This window comes from Diospyros lotus, chromosome 14 (assembly GCF_014633365.1).
Source record: "Diospyros lotus cultivar Yz01 chromosome 14, ASM1463336v1, whole genome shotgun sequence".
NCBI classification, from domain to species: Eukaryota; Viridiplantae; Streptophyta; class Magnoliopsida; order Ericales; family Ebenaceae; genus Diospyros; species Diospyros lotus.
Genome location: NC_068351.1, coordinates 11,522,304 through 11,540,250, shown reverse-complemented (window position 1 = coordinate 11,540,250; position 17,947 = coordinate 11,522,304). Strand labels below are relative to the sequence as shown.

At 44.3% G+C, this 17,947-nt stretch overlaps 1 protein-coding gene across 7 annotated transcripts in view; it reads left to right on the top strand.

Moving 5' to 3' along the window:
- The first annotated feature begins 3,157 nt into the window (after window positions 1–3,157).
- The window catches only part of LOC127790338 (OVARIAN TUMOR DOMAIN-containing deubiquitinating enzyme 4-like), a 39,881-nt gene continuing 25,091 nt past the window's right edge, over window positions 3,158–17,947 (top strand). For 5 of the 7 annotated variants that reach the window (XM_052319802.1, XM_052319801.1, XM_052319800.1 and 2 more), the window contains exon 1: window positions 3,173–3,482. The gene's annotated coding sequence lies outside the window, so the exon portion shown is untranslated. Of the gene's footprint in view, window positions 3,483–17,947 lie in introns of all 7 variants that reach the window. The other 2 variants (XM_052319796.1, XM_052319797.1) reach the window with 2 other exon arrangements.

The window sequence follows — 17,947 nt, the reverse complement described above, 5'->3', positions numbered from 1 at the left end:
CTTATAGGTTTGTTAATTTAGTAAATCTCTTTATATAAACGAGTATTTCCTTAGTAAAAACAGCCTAGGCAAAATTCAAAGTAAATATGTTTGTTTAATTGAGTGTAAGATTTTTATAATCGAGTAAGTATCAACTAAGTTTATAGGTAATCGATTACAAGAATAGGTTTATTCGAGTAAAGATTCAGTGTACTTGACAAAATAAAAATTTGTATTCAAGTAAGTAATGCGAGTTTCTGTCGAGTCAAATGTAATCGAGTATATATCCTTAAAATTCTGTTTGACTCTTGATTGAATTTGTATTCGAGTACTTGTTTTTATAATCAAGTGATAAATGATATGCACTCAAGTAAACTAATTTCTTAATCGAGTAAATATGGGTCTAAAATATGCCAAATCTCCGGATCATAAGTTTAATCGAGTATGAAAATTTGTATTCGAATAAAGATCTTTATGTACTCGAGTAAATAACCCTTTGTAATCGAGTAGATGCGTTATTTTTCTATGTCAAAAATTTAATCGAGAAAGGTAGTTTATACTCAAATAAGTTGTAAAAATAATCGATTACAAAATTTATATAGTTGAGTAAAGATCAAGCTTAGTCGAATAAACATAATTTTGTACTTGAATAACATTTGTTTGAATTTGAAATTTATAGTCGTTACAACTTCATTAAATGCAGTCTATATTTACTTTACATTAAGTCATTTTTTCAGATAATTTGTGCATAAATTATGATTTTTTAAATGATTTTTTGAGGTTTGTAAAGACAAAATATAGTAGTTAAGACACAAAATAAAAAGGAACATTCGCTTTCTAGAAGGGTTGCTCAACTAAAATATTCAATAACGGAAACACTATAAAATGAGATTGAAGCCTAATAAAGAGGACAATGCTGGGAACTTGAGAAGAGAAACACTTAATAAAGAGAAACACTTCATCTTTCTTTTTGAGCAGTGGTGATGTGATTAGGTATGGTGGACGAGTCAAAGTTCTTGGATGAGTCAATATCTTGATTCAATTTTTGTTATTTATTTTTGATTTTTCATGTTCTTTTATGAGGTATCACGGTTCTTGTTCTTGTCGAGATTTGTTGCTGTTGATGAATGAGGCTTAGTTTTTGTTACCTTTCTATTTGGTTCCTAAGAAAATTATGCAAAATATGTAATTTTGGATTTGCGAAAATTTTTAAATTTTTTGTTGCAATTTGCTATTTCATTGTAATTATATTATATCTAGAATTTATTTAGTCTAGCATTTTTTAGTAAGTGTGTTTTAGTCTGATGGAGTGGCGGGTGGAGTTTTTGATGGGTGTTTTTTGGTTGCATAGAAATGGTTGGTGGTGGTAGAGAATGAGGTCTAAGCGATTGGGTGGTAGCCGTGGTTGAAATGATTGGGTGGATTTTGCTCTGGTGATAGCTGGCGGAGGCAAATAGTGGGTTTGTACTATAAGATAAGAATTTTTTTTTATTTTGTGGAGAAAGAGAGAGAGAGGAGTGGTTGTGATGGTGGTAATAGCTAACTAAAAGAAAAGAAGATGGATGGTGGCAATGGTGTAGGTAGAGAGTGAGATAAAGAAGAAAAAAGAAAGGGAAGAGAAAAATAAGAGCCTTGCGGTGGGCAGACACTTAGAGAGAAAGGAGTGGCTGTGATGGTGATGGTGTCCAAGAAAAAAAATGAAGATGATGGCGGTTGTGTACAATGGAGAGAATAAAGAATACATAAGAAAGGAATGGCATGAGAGAAAGAGGGGTTATTGATTTGAGAAATTTGAGTTTTTTTTTTTTAATTTTTGTAGTTATTATAAAGAATAATATGTATAAATTAATCTAACGTGTTAAATAGATTTAGTTTTACTTGTTATTGTTAATTGATTTGTTTAACTTTTAGTTAATCAAAGAACTTAAGATAACCAAAAAAAAAAAAATGATTGAAGTAAAAAATATGTTAAAATTTTAGTTAATGGACTAAAAATCACATTTCTTAATAGTTTAAAAACCCCCTTATATGTATTAAGCCTGCTTACCTGTCAATCTTCAATCCCTTTCACATGCTTGTAATGGGTGTATAATTTATACTTTTAACGGAGACTAATGTCAAAGACTTAAGTGACAAGAAAAAAAAGTTGAAGGAAAAAATGTCAAAAATTTTAGTTAGGAGTCTAAAAGCAACGTATAGAGGGATCCCTTTATCTACAAGCCAATTGAAAAATAGGTTCCAATCAAACTGAGCCAAGGTAAGCTTCGCTAAGCTCAGGCTTGACTCAAGCTGGAGCTCCATTAAAGTCTTATAGCCCGGCTCACATGAAACGAGCTCAACACGAGCCAAAAGGTTGACGAGTCGATCGAGCTTGGGCTTGACATAACTTGTTGGCAGAAAGGGAGGGAGTGGGCGGCAGAGAGGGGGGGGTGGGGGGGTTGTGTAGTGTTAAGCATCGACAAAGAAGGAAGGAGGTGTGCAGTGGCGGTCAGCTGTAGTAGATGGTGATTTAAAGACGCGACAATATAGAAAGAGGAGGATGTGTGGCGGCAAGCGGCTGGCGGAGGTAGCGAGCGATGCTTTGAAGGGGAGGAAGGTGTGTGGTGGCAGTGGAACAGAGAAGAAGGGGGTGTGTGGCGACAGAGAGGATGGGGGTTATGCGGCGGTGGTAGGCGATAGTAGTGCTCGGTTTTAAAGAGGAAAGACGGCGACAGCTAACAGTGGTTCAACCTGAGAGGAGGGCTTGCTGCAGTGGTGGTAGGGCTGAGGCGGAAGGGTTGTGCTGAGGTTGGTGGTGTCTTTAGTCTTCCTGAGACTTCAACCTTTACACATGACGCAACTTCTTTTAGGATTTATATTTTATAAGTTGCAACTAGCGGCTAATTCTAAATTAGTTTTTTGTTTTGTTATATATATAGATTATATTATATTAAATAATATATTTATAAATAAATTTATTTACAAATTATTCGTGAAGTTTTAATATAATTTATTCATAAGTTTTTAAATAAATATAAATTTAATTTATTAATAAATCACTTTTTAAAATTAAACTTAATTTTATCTCATTTTATTTAATAAATAAATTCAAACAATCTTTTATCGAGTAGAAAACTAAACTAATTATATTTACGAACAATTCATTTGCGACCTATTGCAAAGGCATAAATCTATTATGTATAATACTGAACAGAGTGGATAGGATAGAAAGTGAAAAAATGACGAAGGCATTCATCCGGATTCTATATGGAGAGGGCGAGAAAGGCAGGGCACTAGAACTTGACGGTCACGCAGCGGCTGTTTCTGTCGGAGGCAAAGAACCATTGAAAACCTGCTTTGACTTTGATGTTACATTATAACACATCCCAACGACGAACCCCTCGCCCCCGCAGGCATTTATCCATTTCTTCTTCCTTCCACTCTCCCAACGTTTATTCTAACTTCTGGAATCTCTGGCTCTCTTTTGGTTCAATACCAGGTTCCGTTCCTGCTTTCTTTTTCCGGTTAGTTTTCATTTGTTCTCTCCTCTCCCATTATTTATTCACTGATTATGGATTGAGATTCAACAGGTTTAAATTTACCTTATTCCGATTACATAAATATGTATGTTATGAGCATGTGGGTTTCAATAGCAAGTCTGATTCTTTGACCTTCCTGGGTTTTCCTTCTTTTTTTTTTTTAAATCTAGCTGTTGCAGCTTTCATTTGTTGAAATTCAACATTTTTCATTTCCCTCATTCTGCAAAAAGTACAACACCCAAAATCTTTCTTTGGGTGTTTTTTGTTCTCTATCTGATATTTTTGTCTTGAATGGAAATTTGTTAAAGCTTCAAAAATGCAATGTTGAATGCTGGGGTTGATTATGTATGAGCATGGTGATTTCAGTTTGAGGGAGACCACTTCACACTTTGTGCATTGGTAGTCGGTGATTGGCATTTTTTGCTGTGTCAATCCCCAATGTAAGATTGCTTCCCTAGAGTCATGGTCTGATTAAAGCAGAATTTTGGCTCTGTCGATCTTCGACTGTTGCCTTTCGGACTTTGGTACCCAAATTTCTAGTGGATTTGGTGTTTTCCATGTGTAAGTTTAGCTCTATTTTCATTTGTTTGGACAATATAAGTTAGTGATAAGAACGATGTTGTCAAGCCCTTGAATTAGGGTTGGCAATTCGGTAATTTCAATTGTAGAACTAGAGAGAGAGAGAGAGAGAGAGAGAGAGAATAGAAAGAACAGAGAAATCAAGAGGGAGGAAGTTTATTCATTCAATCAATCGATAAGTCCTCCTGAGTGCCGTAGGTCTCTTATTAAGAGGACCTCTAGCCATACAATTATTTCTTCTAGTCGCTTAACAGCCTACTCTAGCTGTTACAATAGTCCTTCCCTCCTTCTAATCTCCCCAATAGTGTATAAGAGATAAGTAATTACAAGATTATCCACAGGGTCATAACAATCCCCACCTCTTGAAATAATTCTTGTCCTCAAGAATTTAGAGAAGTTCCATAGCTCGGGGAAATTGCATCAAAAGATTTGGGAAGTATTCCCAAGTAGTGTGGTTTGGATGAAGATGAGACCACTGGACCAATACTTGAGTTAGAGGTAACTTTCTTGGTACAATACTCTTTTCTGCACAATAGCGCAGGGTTCAATTACCTCTTCCACCTCTTTTGCATTTGGTGGTAAGTTTGTTCGAGTAGGATCAGCAGGGTTTGCAGCTCTCTTCAACAACGAAACATAGAACATTAGATGGCTGGTCACCCCTTCTGGTAGCTGCAATCGATATGCTACTAGCCCCACCTTAGCCACAATAGGGTAAGGTCCAAAATACAACCTAGAAGTTGGTAAGGAAGTACAGGGTTGTTGCAAGAACCTCTTAACCTTGAGGTAAACCATATCACTTGTCTCAAAGGTCCTGTCACTCCGTCTCTTATCTGCTATCTGCTTCATTCGGTTATAGGTAGTAGCCAATTCCCTTTTTAACACTGTTAACAACTGCTGCTTCTGTTGGAAATAATGCTCCACTTCAACCATAATAGGGGAAGACTCTGAAATGGCGGGCAACAAAGTGGGCTTATACCCAAACATGGCTTCAAAAGGACTCCTCCGAATAGCATTGTGGTAGCTGGTATTGTACCATCATTGTGCTAACGACAACCACTTATTCCAGCTCTTAGGGTTAGCGAAGCACCTACACCTCAAGTATGTCTCTAGACACTGGTTGACCCTTTCGGTTTGGCCATCCGTTTGAGGGTGATAGGCAGTGGACAAACATAGGCCTACTCCCAACTTCCGGAACAGCTCCTGCCAAAACGAACTTGTGAATGCCTTGTCTCTATCCGGGACAATAGTTTTACGAACACCATGTATGCTGGCCACCCTATCCAAAAATGTTCGTGCCATCTCCTGTGCAATAAATGGATGAGAGAGACTAATGAAGTGCCCGAATTTTGTCAAACGATCTACCACCACCATAATTACATCTTTGCCTTACGACTGTGGTAGACCCTCCACAAAGTCCATGGAAAGCCCCTCCCATGCTTGCTGAGGCACTACCAGAGGCTGCAACAATCTAGGGTAAGCCACATGTTCATGCTTACATCCTCGGCATACTACACATAACATCACAAATTTCACCACATCTGCCTTTTGCTTAAGCCAAAAGAATAATTGCTTGATCTTTTGATAAGTAGCTCGTATTCCTGAGTGACCACCCAAGGGAGAACAATGAAGGACCCGCAATATTTTATCCTTTAAGGCACTGTCATCTCCTACTACCAATCTGCCCTTGTACCGGACCAACCCATTGGACAATGTATTGCCAACTATGCCATAATACCCTGAAACCACTCAGACTGCCCATAGCTAGCTTCTAACTTTGTCATCCACTCCGGCACTACAGCTGTAATAGCTTGGCAGGCTGTAGTTTTGTTTCGTCTTGACAGTGCGTCAGCCACTACATTTTCCTTACCTCGTCGGTACTGATAGTATAATCCAACCCCATGAATTTGGAAACACCTTTCCTTTATAATTGGGTATGCAGCCTTTGTTGGGCTAGAAATTGCAAGCTCTCATGGTTTGTGCGAATCACAAATGATTGGCTCTCCAAATAATGACGCCACTTATCAATTGCCTTGAGCACTGCCAACAGTTCCTTGTCATAAACACTTAACCCCAAGTGTCTTTGAGACAAGGCTTGGCTTATAAAAGCCAATGGTCGCCCTTCCTATACCAACTTAGCTCCAACATCGGTTTCACACACATCTGTCTCAACTGTAAAGGGTTTAGAAAAATCCGGAAGAGCTAACACCGGGGCCATAGACATGGATTTCTTAAGGGCTAAGAATGCTTCTTCCGCCTTGGGATTCCACTGAAATCCTTCCTTCTTCAGCAACTCAGTGAGAGGTTTGCTGATAATGCCATAGTGCTACACAAATTTTCGGTAATAACCAGTCAATCCCAAGAAACTCCTCAACTCCTTCACATTTTTAGGTTTAGGCCACTCCAACATCGCTTCCACTTTCTTTGGATCAATTCGTACCCCTTCTCCACAAATAATATGTCCCAAATACTCCACCTCCTTCGTAGTAAAGGTACATTTTGAGAGCTTAACATATAATTGGTGAGACTTAAGGATCTCGAATGTAGTGCGAAGATGTGTGAGGTGGTGTTCAAGAGTGGGATTGTAAACGAGGATGTCATCAAAGAAAACGAGGATGAACTTCCTTAAGTAAGGTAGGAAAATTTGGTTCATTAAAGCTTGGAAGGTGGCAGGTGCATTAGTCAAACCAAATGGCATAATAGTGAATTCGTATAGCCCTTGGTGGGTTCTAAAAGTTGTTTTATGAATGTCAGAAGAGGCTATCTGAATTTGATGGTAACCAGACCTAAGGTCCAGTTTAGAGAAGATTTTTGCACCATATAACTCATCTAGTAGGTCATCAATCAAGGGTATAGGAAACTTATTTTTAATAGTGTTGGAATTAAGCTGTTGGTAGTCTGCAAAACCTCCAAGTTCCACCATTTTTCTTAACAAGGAGGATTGGGGAAACATAGGGGCTTTGGCTGGGCTGAATGATGGTTGAGTCTAGCATTGTTTTAACTTGCTTCTCAATCTCTATTTTTTGAGCAGGAGGGTATCGATAGGCTCTAACATTGATTGGTTCTGAGTTTGCTTTAAGGTGAATTGAGTGGTCCAAGGGTCTTTGGGGTGGTAAAGAATTAGGTTCTGCAAATAGATCCTTAAATTCTACCAAAAGTGAATGTAAGTCATCTGAAAAACATACCTTATTTGCGAGTTGAGAATCAATGCTGGCAATGGTAGGCTGAAGTTCTGCCCTCGATTGACTGTCACTTTTTGTTACGGGTATTTCCCGCTCTACTCCTTATGGGCTGGGTTCGACCCAGCAGGCCGTCCTAATCGCATGAAGTCCAATAGACCCTGAACTGAGTTCGTCGAAGCAAGCTCACGCATCGCTAGAGCCCGAGCTCAGATCGCAGGACCAAGCGGGCTTTATACAAGCGAGCTCCCAACTACGCTTCGAGCGAGCTCCCAACTACGCTTCGAGCGAGCTCCTAGCGACTCTTGCAGCTCGTTAGCCTAACCGATCAGCTTGCATAACGAGAATGTCAAATGCCAGAGAATGTTAATGGGTTAGGAGTCGTCCCAGTTGGGCCAACTTGGCCCCATCCTCTTGGCCCATTTGACCGGTCCATGTCGGTCCCATCCTAGCCCCTGGCAACAACATCATTACAGCCACTTCTGGATTTCTACGCGTTCGCCGTAGATCCCATTCTCATTAATGATGGATCCCATCCATATTAATGAGAGTCCCATCGGCACCTTGCCATTGCATGGGCGCCTCCGCTGGCGCCAGATATTCTGTCCCATCACCTACAGACGTACAACACATGCATGAGGACATCTCCTCCTATATATCAGCCAACTCTCCTCAGAGCCATGGTATGCTTTTCCTGCCAACTTGCTGATACTTTGCATTTCACTACTCGCTTACTTACTTGAGCATTAGAGTATTTTGCAGGGGCCGACCGGCAGCTGATCAACAAACTGAACCAAATAATCCCTTTTCTCCCTCTCGGATCTATTATACCAGTGCGGGCCGACGAATTACGGTCGACCAATTTTGAACGTTGACATTTTGGTGCTAGAGGAAGGGCCCGCTCTGATCAATATCAATGTCAAAAACGAGAAATACAAAAGGTTTCGGAGTGATGACCAACCAACAGGTGAACCACGCTAACCAGTTGCCGGAAATTCCTCAAATTGGCGGCACGGTTGCATCCGCTTCTATGCCCCCTTTGATTGGATCCATCCCTGGTGTCCCCGCATGGTGTCCCTACCCACCTGTGGCCCTTACCTCTGGGATAGAGGCGACACAGGCCTGACAGCAGCGTCAAGAAGCATTGGAGAATACCGTTATGCAGCTCGCTGACGTGGTGAGGGCGCTGACCCAAACGCAAGTCCAGGCAGCGCAAATGCAAGCGGGGGTCATGCCGCCCGTGGGAGCCGCTCAACCTACAGGTGGAAGGCCATCTCCAAGCAGAAGAGAAGCTGGAAACGATCTGCGGCGAGCTGGATTGGTCCGCTCCTCAAACCTACATTCTAGGAGGACAGAAGAACAATGGCGCTATGTTGATGAATTGGAGGTGTATCCAACTAAACGAAAGGTAGGCGTGAGTCCTTGCAGAGATTGCCGTGAAGACATTTATGAAGGAAGTCGATGACGTGGGGACCCATGTCGGGGGGATAGCTCAGTCGGAGTCAACTCTAGTTGTGCTGCCCACCGCAACTCCCCTGATCATGAAATGAGGAGGCGACCTCCACGGGATCGCCATTCCCCAGAACAAGACCTTGCACGGGAAAAACAACCCCTCACGGGGCTATCTGCAAATCAGGACCCCGTAGTGGGGGAACTACTGTTGAGGATCCAACAGTTGGAGGCGAGACATGGGGCACATAACCGAAGGGAAGACTGTGAAGAGAGGACCCCATTCTCCAGGGGAATCGAGCTGGAACCTCTCCCCCGCAAATTCAAGGTCCCCAGTATCCCTCAGTACAATGGGGATAATGACCCATATGACCACATGGATGCTTTCAATGTTCAGATGGACCTGCAGATTTCTAGCCCGTTAGCAAAATGCCAAGCTTTCCCTGCGACCTTGGGAGACGTACCTCGGACATGGTTAAGAAGGCTCCATCCTCGTAGTATCTGCAGTTGGGAAGAGTGCCAGAAGAAATTTATCGACCAGTACAGGTCACTCCGAAGGCAGCTTGCCTCGACATGTCATCTCGCTACGGTGTTCCAACAGTCCGGCGAATCTTTGAAAGATTATATAGAGAGGTTCAGGTGCGGGGTGAATAATGTGGAAAGCCCCTCGGACAAGAGTATCTTGATTGCGATCTCCGCCGAACTTCGAAAGGATGAGAAGCTCTACAAAAGCATCTACAAGTCCCCCGTAAGGGACTTAGGCGAATTCTATGAGCGAGCTGTGAAGGAAGTCTGATGGGAGGAAGCTTTTGGCTTGAAAAAATCAAGCGATCAGAAAAAAGGGGGAGAGGGCGCTAGCCAAAACAAGAAGAAAGGTGATGGCAACACCCGAAAAGAAGACCAAGGACGGAGCACTGGTGATCAGACTGCCAAAAAGGCAAGGTATGAGCAAGAAGTGGAGCGACCTCCTCGCCGAGGTCGGTACGAAAGTTATAATGTCCTGTCTGACTTTCGGGATGGGATCTTTGCCACAGAACGGAACAAGGAAGACTTCGGAAGGCCCAGCCCCATAAGGACTCCTGACAAATACAGAAACAAAAACAAGTTCTGTGCCTATCATAATGAAGCATGACACATCACCTCCGAATGTTGGGCGTTAAAAGACGCGATTGAAGAGTTAATTAGAAGGGGTCACCTACGTGATTATGTGGTGTGCCCAAGAGATCAGCAGTCCCAATAGCCAGCCCAACCAAGTCCTCTTCAGGCTCCCGAACCGGACCAAGCACCTACGGTGAGAACCATTTTTATTATTCATGGAGGGCCTCATATTGCAAGGACTTTCAATAGATCCCACAAACGGTATGTTCGGGAAGCCGACCACCTTTTGCTCGTTGGGAATAGCAGCCAAGAAGGGCCATCCAAGAAAGCCAGAGTGGCTTCTGACGATATTGCCTTCACCAAGGATGATTCTAGAGAGGTGCATTGGCCACACAACGATGCCCTTGTGGTTCGAGCCCGGATTGACAACATGAAAGTGCGAAGGATTATGGTGGATACGGGCAGTTCGATAAACATCATGTACAGGGGGTGCTTTGACCAGATGGGACTGGGGCCAGACCAGCTGATAGCATCCCTAGAACTGCTGTATGGTTTCACTGACGATGCAGTAATTCCGAAAGGACGCATAAGACTCCCACTTACGGTTAGGGAATCAGATCTTCAGGTCACAACAATGGAGGATTTCCTTGTCATCGATAGCCCTTTTGCGTACAACGTCGTCATGGGGAGGCCTACCATGAACGACTTGAATCTAGTTGTCTCGACCAAAGTACCAAAGTCCTGGCAATCAAGTTCCTGACTCCAAATGGGACCGGGTGCATAAGAGGCGAACTGTATTCGACAAGACGCTGCTATAAGGAGGCACTAAAAATAGGGCTCAAAGGAAAAAAGGTCAATATGGTTTCTGGGGGGAAAGCGCGAGTCATCAGTAGCAAAGGAGTCAGCCATGATTTGGACCTGCGCGAGGTGGATTGCGACTGAGCTGCCAGCCCAGCAGACGAACTGGAAGATATTATAGTCACTGACTTCGATGCTGAAAGGTGCCTCAAGGTGGGCAAAGGCCTCTCCCTCAAGGTAAAATCTCGACTGACTGATTTCCTTAAAGCAAATTTGGATGTATTCGCATGGAACCATGAAGATATGGTAGGAATAAACCTGAGCGTGATGTTACATCGACTCAATATCGATCCCAACCATAAGCCAGTTCGCCAAAAGAGGAGACCCATGACGGCTGAACGTTATGCAGCCTTGAAATAAGAGGTAGACAAACTCTTGGCTAGCAAATTTATTAGGGAGGCCCATTACCCGACCTGGGTGGCGAACCCGGTCCTAGTAAAGAAAAAGAACGGAAGGTGGCGGACTTGCGTCGACTTCACGGATCTGAACAAAGCCTGCCCGAAAGACAGTTTCCCTCTACCTAGGATTGACCAGCTCGTGGATGCAACAACTGACCACCAACTTCTCAGTTTCATGGATGCCTATTTGGGGTATAACCAGATTTCAATGAACCCCGACGAGGAGCATACATCATTTGTCACGAATCGGGCGCTATACTGCTACAAGGTAATGCCTTTTGGACTAAGGAATGCAGGAACTACATACCAGCGGCTAGTTAACATGATGTTCGGAGATATGATCGGAAAAACCATGGAGGTATACGTTGATGATATGCTGATAAAGTCCAGGCAGGTCGCCGACCACATCAACGACTTAGAAGGAGCATTTTAGGTTCTGAGAAAGTACCAGATGAAATTGAATTCGCTCAAATGCTCATTCGGTGTGGCTTCTGAAAAATTTTTGGGATTCATGGTGAATGAAAGAGGAATCGAGGCCAACCCCGAGAAGATTCGAGCTCTGCTTGACATGCGATCACCTACCAAGATGAAAGAAGTGCAAAGCCTTAATGGGCAGCCAGATCGCTGCCCTCAACAGGTTTGTCTCTAAAGCATCTGATAAGTCCATTCCATTCTTTAATGTCTTAAAGCAAGCAAAGAGCTTCGTGTGGACGGAGGAATGTGAAAAGACTTTCCAGCAACTCAAAGAATATATGGGATGGGCTCCCCTCATGTCAAAACTGAAGGAAGGAGAAGAGTTGATTGTCTACCTAGGGGTGTCCAAATATGCTATCAGCGCAGTGCTAGTGCGAGAAGAAGACCGGGTGTAGTACTCGGTGTATTATGTGAGCCACAGATTACTTGATGCTGAAACGAGGTACACCCCCATAGAGAAGCTCGCCTATTCTTTAGTGGTCGCATCAAGGAAGCTACGCCCCTATTTCCAAGCACATCAGATTGGCGTATTGACCAAACATCCACTGAAGCAGATCTTACAGAAGCCTGACTCATTCGGCCGTCTACTCAAGTGGGCCATTGAGCTCACCCAATTCAACATAGAATACAAACCAAGGTCGGCCATCAAAGGGCAGGTGCTGGCAGACTTCGTTGCAGAATTCACAGACCCAGTGGAGGAGCCTGTCTCTTTAGTATTTCCAATCTGGGAGTTGTTTGTGGATGGTTCTTCTAGCGAGCATGGATCTGGAACTGGCGTGCTCTTAATAAGCCCAGAAGGACACAAGATTCCCTATGTGTTGAGGTTTGGGTTCAGAGCAACCAACAATGAAGCCAAGTACGAAGCGCTGCTGGTAGGTCTACGCTTGGCAAGAGAAGTCAAGGCAGAGCGGTTAGCAATTTTCAGTGACTCCCAGCTCGTAGTCTGCCAAATACAAGGGGAGTATCAAGCAAAGGGCCCAAAGATGATAACGTATCTCTAGAAAGTTCAGGAACTAATTCGCCTCTTCGAGGAGTGCAAGTTGAATCAAGTGCCAAGGAGAACAGAACTCTCATGCCGATGCCCTCGTTCGCTTGGCGTCAGTAGGAGACGCAGACTCATTGGGGGCCATTCCCGTGGAGTTTCCAGCAACACCGAGCACGGATGGACAAAATGAGATGTTAGCAATCGAGCTGAGGCCAGATTCATGGATGAGGCCTATCGTTGAATATTTGCAAAAAGAAAAGTTGCCAAGTGACAAGTTGGAAGCATGGCGTATGCGAGCTTGGGTAGCCAGATACTATATTCACAAGGACATGCTGTACAAAAGGGGGGTTTTAGCCCCATTGCTAAGATGCATTAAGGAGCCTAGCGGCCAGGTAGTTCTCACAAAAATCCATGCCGGTCACTGCCGCAATCATGCTAGGGGAGTATCTTTGGCCCAAAAGGCACTTCGCCAGGGTTTCTATTGGCCTATCATGAAGCAAGATGCTATAAGTTTGGTGAAGAAATGTGACGTGTGCCAAAGGTTTGCAAAGATACCGCGAGCTCCCCTCGCCTACCTGTAACAGATGAGCAGCCCATGGCCCTTCCCAATATGGGGCATCGACCTGATCGGGTCACTTTCGACAGCTTGTGACGGATGCAAGCATGCTATTGTAGCTGTTGATTACTTCACTAAATGGGCAGAAACAAAAGAGCTCGCACAGATATCCACTACAAAAGTAGAAAAGTTTGTATGGAGTAATATCATCTGCAGATTCGGAGTTCCTCAACAGATAGTCACGAACAATGGAACCCAGTTTACCAGTGAACAGTTCGTCCAATTTTGCGAATTACTAGCAATCAAGAAGAGCTTCACAGTCGTGGACCACTCGCAAGCCAACAAACAAGTCGAAACTGTCAACAAAATAATCAAACAGACATTAAAGACCAAGTTGGAGGCCAGAAAGGGAGCCTGGGTGGACGAGCTACAAACCGTGCTTTGGGCCTACTGGACCACATCTCGCACCATCATGAGAGAAACTCCATTCTCTATGGTATATGGGCCTGAGGCGATGATTTCAGTAGAAAATGAAGTGACCAGTCAGTGTAGAGCCACCTTCGATCCAGAGAACAATGAACAGCTACTGGCCATGAATCTAGATTTACTTGAAGAAGCAAGAGAGCTAGCTCGCATGAGAGTAGCAACCTACCAACAGCGTGTGGCGAGATACTATAATCGGAGAGTTCGGGTCCTATCCTACAATGTTGGCAACCTCGTGCTGCGTCTTGTTCTCCTCGGAGCTCGTAAGAGCAGTGATGGGGCATTAGGTCCAAACTGAGAAGGCCCCTATACTATAAAAGAAAACCTCAGCAACAGAGCATATCATTTAGCCGACATGGATGGAGCCGTTCTCCCACGGGCCTGGAACGCAGAGCATCTCATTCAGCTTGGCTTACGTGCCATGGTTTGAGGATCACTTGAGCATTCACGATAGTCCTCACCCTAGACCAAGCTTCGAAAAAATAGAGTTCATTCATCTTGACTTTTGAGCAAGGGTTCACTAGCTGAGGTCCTTTCATCTTGACACAAGTCGTGGTCTGCGACCTACCTGAGTGTTCCTTTTTGACCAAATTATTTTTGTCGATGTTCGATTGAATATCTTTAAAATTGCGAGCTGAGAATCATTCCTCTTGACTTAAAGTCATGGTTTGGTATCTACTAAGCAACCACTTCCATTATTTAAGCTGAGGGTTCATTAGATAGGGTCTTTTCATCTTGACTCAAGTCACGGCCTGCGACTTTCCTGGGTGTTCTCTCTTAGCTTCTTAAACTTATAACAAGCCATGATATGTTAGCTGAGGTCGCAAGACGATCTACCAGGATATATATTTTGGCAAGCTTTTCACTATGACTTGTATAGTATTTCGTGGGGACATGTTATCTAAGGACTGTCTTGATTTGCCTAAAGTATGGAAGACCACACCTTACTAACACGCATTAATGGTTATTACGTCTACTGTCGGTGACCTATTTTTAAGTTTGCTAAATCTACGAACTGGGAATTCTTTGGATCTATCTAGACTTATCAGTTTCAAGTAATATTCTTGAAGACCTTTTAAAGTTATACTCTTAAGTTAATCACGATATACAAAAGCTTCCCAGAACTCGTTTTAGAGAGTGGTTCGAGTGTTATCTCTTCAAGTTTCATTTAGGTTTCAAGTTTATTTGACTTGAGTTCATGAAGAAACTCAAAGCAAAAGGCACATGTTCAAAAAAATGTTGCTTTTCATTGAACGAGTATTTGTATTACAAAGTATGGAAAAAGGTACTCGTGTTGCAAAAGAAAGAAATGAAGGGAGAAAACTAAAAAGAAGCCTAGCTAGGAGGGGCGGTAGCCTCGGCAGGCTGGGCCTTGACAGCTTCCCTAGGCTGGACCTAGGCAGCTTCCACAGGAGGGGCCTCGACAGCTTTCGCAGACTGGGCCTCGGCAGCTTTAGCAGGCAGAACCTCAACAGTCCCGAATGGCTCGACCTCGTCGCAAGCAGATGGCGTGATGACCTTTGATGAACCTAGCGGAGTGGCAGCTTCGACGTCCTCAGCAGCTTCGTCCGCGTACCGTTTCACCTCCTCGATGGCTTACACACCGAAGAAAGAGAAATCCATCTCGAGATGGTTCAACCAGAGGGTGTACAGGAACGCCGAGTAGGTGTCGGACCTGATTTCCTTGCGTATTGAGTCAATCCAAGCTCCCACTTCTGTCTTAATGTCATCAATGGTCCTTTTTGCGATCTGCTCGCATCGGTCAGCTCGGTCGTCGGCCTTCTTCCGCTCATCCTTAGCCGTCTGCAGCTCCACCTTGGCCGATTTCAGCCTGCCTTAGGTCCTCCGCAGCTCCTCCCTAGCCTTATTTAGTTTGCCAGTAAGTTTGGAGTTGGCAGTCTCCCGCATATCCTTCGCTCGATGGAGCTCCTCGTCGAGGTTTGTCTTGTTCTGATGCGCCTCTCTCAGCTTCAAGTCGAGGCCATCGATCATCTTCTGCGCCTCCAGCAGTTCGGCAGTGCGGGACCCCATCTCCTTCTCAAGCTTTTCCATCTCGCCCTTGAAGGAGGCGGATGCTGCCTGGAGTCGGCCCTCAAAATCCTGCTCTATCTTCATGGCCTTCATGGTGGTAAGAGATGTCTACAAAACACACAGGGTTAACTCGACCCACAAAAGAAAAAAAAAAAAAAAAAAAGAGAACTTTCCAGAAAGCTATGGCGAGATATGTAATGGTATAGAGCAATCCCCGTCACCTCGTCTCGGTCCAAGGTCTTGGCAGACGTACCTAGGATTTCGGGCACTCCGTCCAGCGGTCCAGGAGGGTGTGAAAGTAGACCGGTCCTGGCATTGGCTCTTGGATGGCCCCTTGGGTCGCCTCTTCCTCGGGGACTCTGGCTTTTTTTCCTTTGTCACTCTCCCGTTGCTGGTCTGGTCCCCTTTTTGACTTGATAGCGGGAATGTTAGAAGCTTCCCTCGCAACCTCCATCCCACGAGCTCCGCTGGAACCGCTATCATGAGAGGTAGGAGCTCGCTGCCTTGTTTGCTGATGGGGGCATTGTTGTTGATGTGTTTGCTGAGAATAGGGTCGTTGTCGTTGCTTTTGCTGCTGATGTTGATGCTTTGGCTGCTGGGGTGGTTGTTGTTGCTATTGAGAACGCGATCGTGGTTGTGGCTAGTCCGACCTCCCGCCCTTCGAGCTCGAGCTCGAGCTCGGAGTTATGGATGAGGTAGCACTCGATCTGGTCCCAGATCTCTTTGGCGCGATAAGATCGAGATCCACCATATCTTCGGTTTGACTGTTTTCCCCTCTGTTGCTGCACGGCTCAGAAACTTGGAAGGTGGACGGGAGGACTTTCGCACCTAGGACTGCGATGTGATCCCCCTTGATAATCTTTGCGTTAAGAGGGGGCGCGAGCTCATTTTCTCTAAGCAGCTCGTCTGTAAACTTGAGAGCCTCTGAACTTGACCCCGCAGCGACAAGCTTGTCAAGGATATCGGTCTCCTCAGCTGACAAAATTGGCCTCCCGTTCCCAAAATCTTCATCGCAAAATAAGAACGTTAAGATACATCTATAAAAAGTAAAAAAGCCCTGTGCGAGCTGATATGCTCTTACCTGGGGTCAATGCGAAGCTGGGGCTTCTGAGTGACGAAAGTGAAGGGTAAGAAACAAAGAACCAACTGGACTTGTAGTCGCTCACGTTGGATTTCCCCTTCACTTTGTCCTGTGGAAGGACGACCTTGTATTGAGAAGAACGAGTTGCCAGATAGTACAGCCCATCCTTGGCATTCTTAAAAGAAAAGAGAAATTTTACTAGTCTTGGTGATGGGGGAGGAAGGCTATTCCTAAGAAATAAGACGGTTAGGGAAGTGAGATGTGTATACGAATTTGGTGTCAATTGAAAATGTGCGAGTTTGATGTCATTCAAAAGGTCAAGAAGGTATGGGGCTATAGGGAACCTAAAACTAGACTCAAGGTGCTGGGGGCTAATGGCTATATAGCCAGACGGTGGATAGGCTGCGTGAGAGCTCGAGGTGGGAATATACACTCGGCAGTTCGTTGGGAAATGAAACTCCCGAGTGCAAGTCCCCACCTCAGGAAATTTGGCTTTGGAGGGGAATCTTTTAAAAACCTTGTGCCCCGTCATTCCTTTAGCGACTTGCTCATGGACCTCCAGGTCGGCTTCGGAAGAAGTCACATCAACGACCTCCCTAGATCGCGAGCTCGTCTCCTCAAAGTTTTGCATCTCCATCACAAGGCAATCTTCGGAGGTCAAGGTATTGTCTTCCCCTATGATATAGTTGCAGCGCTTTTGACCTGAGTTCTCTCGGACATAATCGGACATTTGCAAAGAGAAAGAAAGGAGAGTCAGGTCGCAGGTCGCAAACCAGACCCCAAAGAATTGGAAAAGCCCTAAAAAGTTTTCCCCTATTTCGTAGGCCATGCGCTTTGCAACAGGGTGCCGCCTAAGGCAGAGGGGTTGCAACTACGAGCTCGGTATCCCATGGAAGACTAACCCTAAAGTCTTTAAGCCCGAAGGCTCGTTGAACACCTAACCAACCAATTCGAATTGACCCCCCAGAAAACAGAAGTGACACCGACAGAGTCGAGAAAACCAGAAGGACCATCGATGGCTAACCGACGATGGGCGTACTAAACGAAAGAAAGAGACGAGAGTCATAAGAAACTTACCAATCACCGAGTCTCTCGCCGACGTGAACTTGATGCAAGCCTCGAGCAGAAATGGTCGACGTCTGAACGGGTGCGAACGAAAGACCTAGTTGTCGTGAATGTCTTGAGGGCAGAAGGAAGACAAGGAAAGTGAGAGCAAAAGCGAGAAAATTCAAAATAGCTTGTAGAGGGAAATAACAAGGGTTTCCCTGCCATTTATATCTCT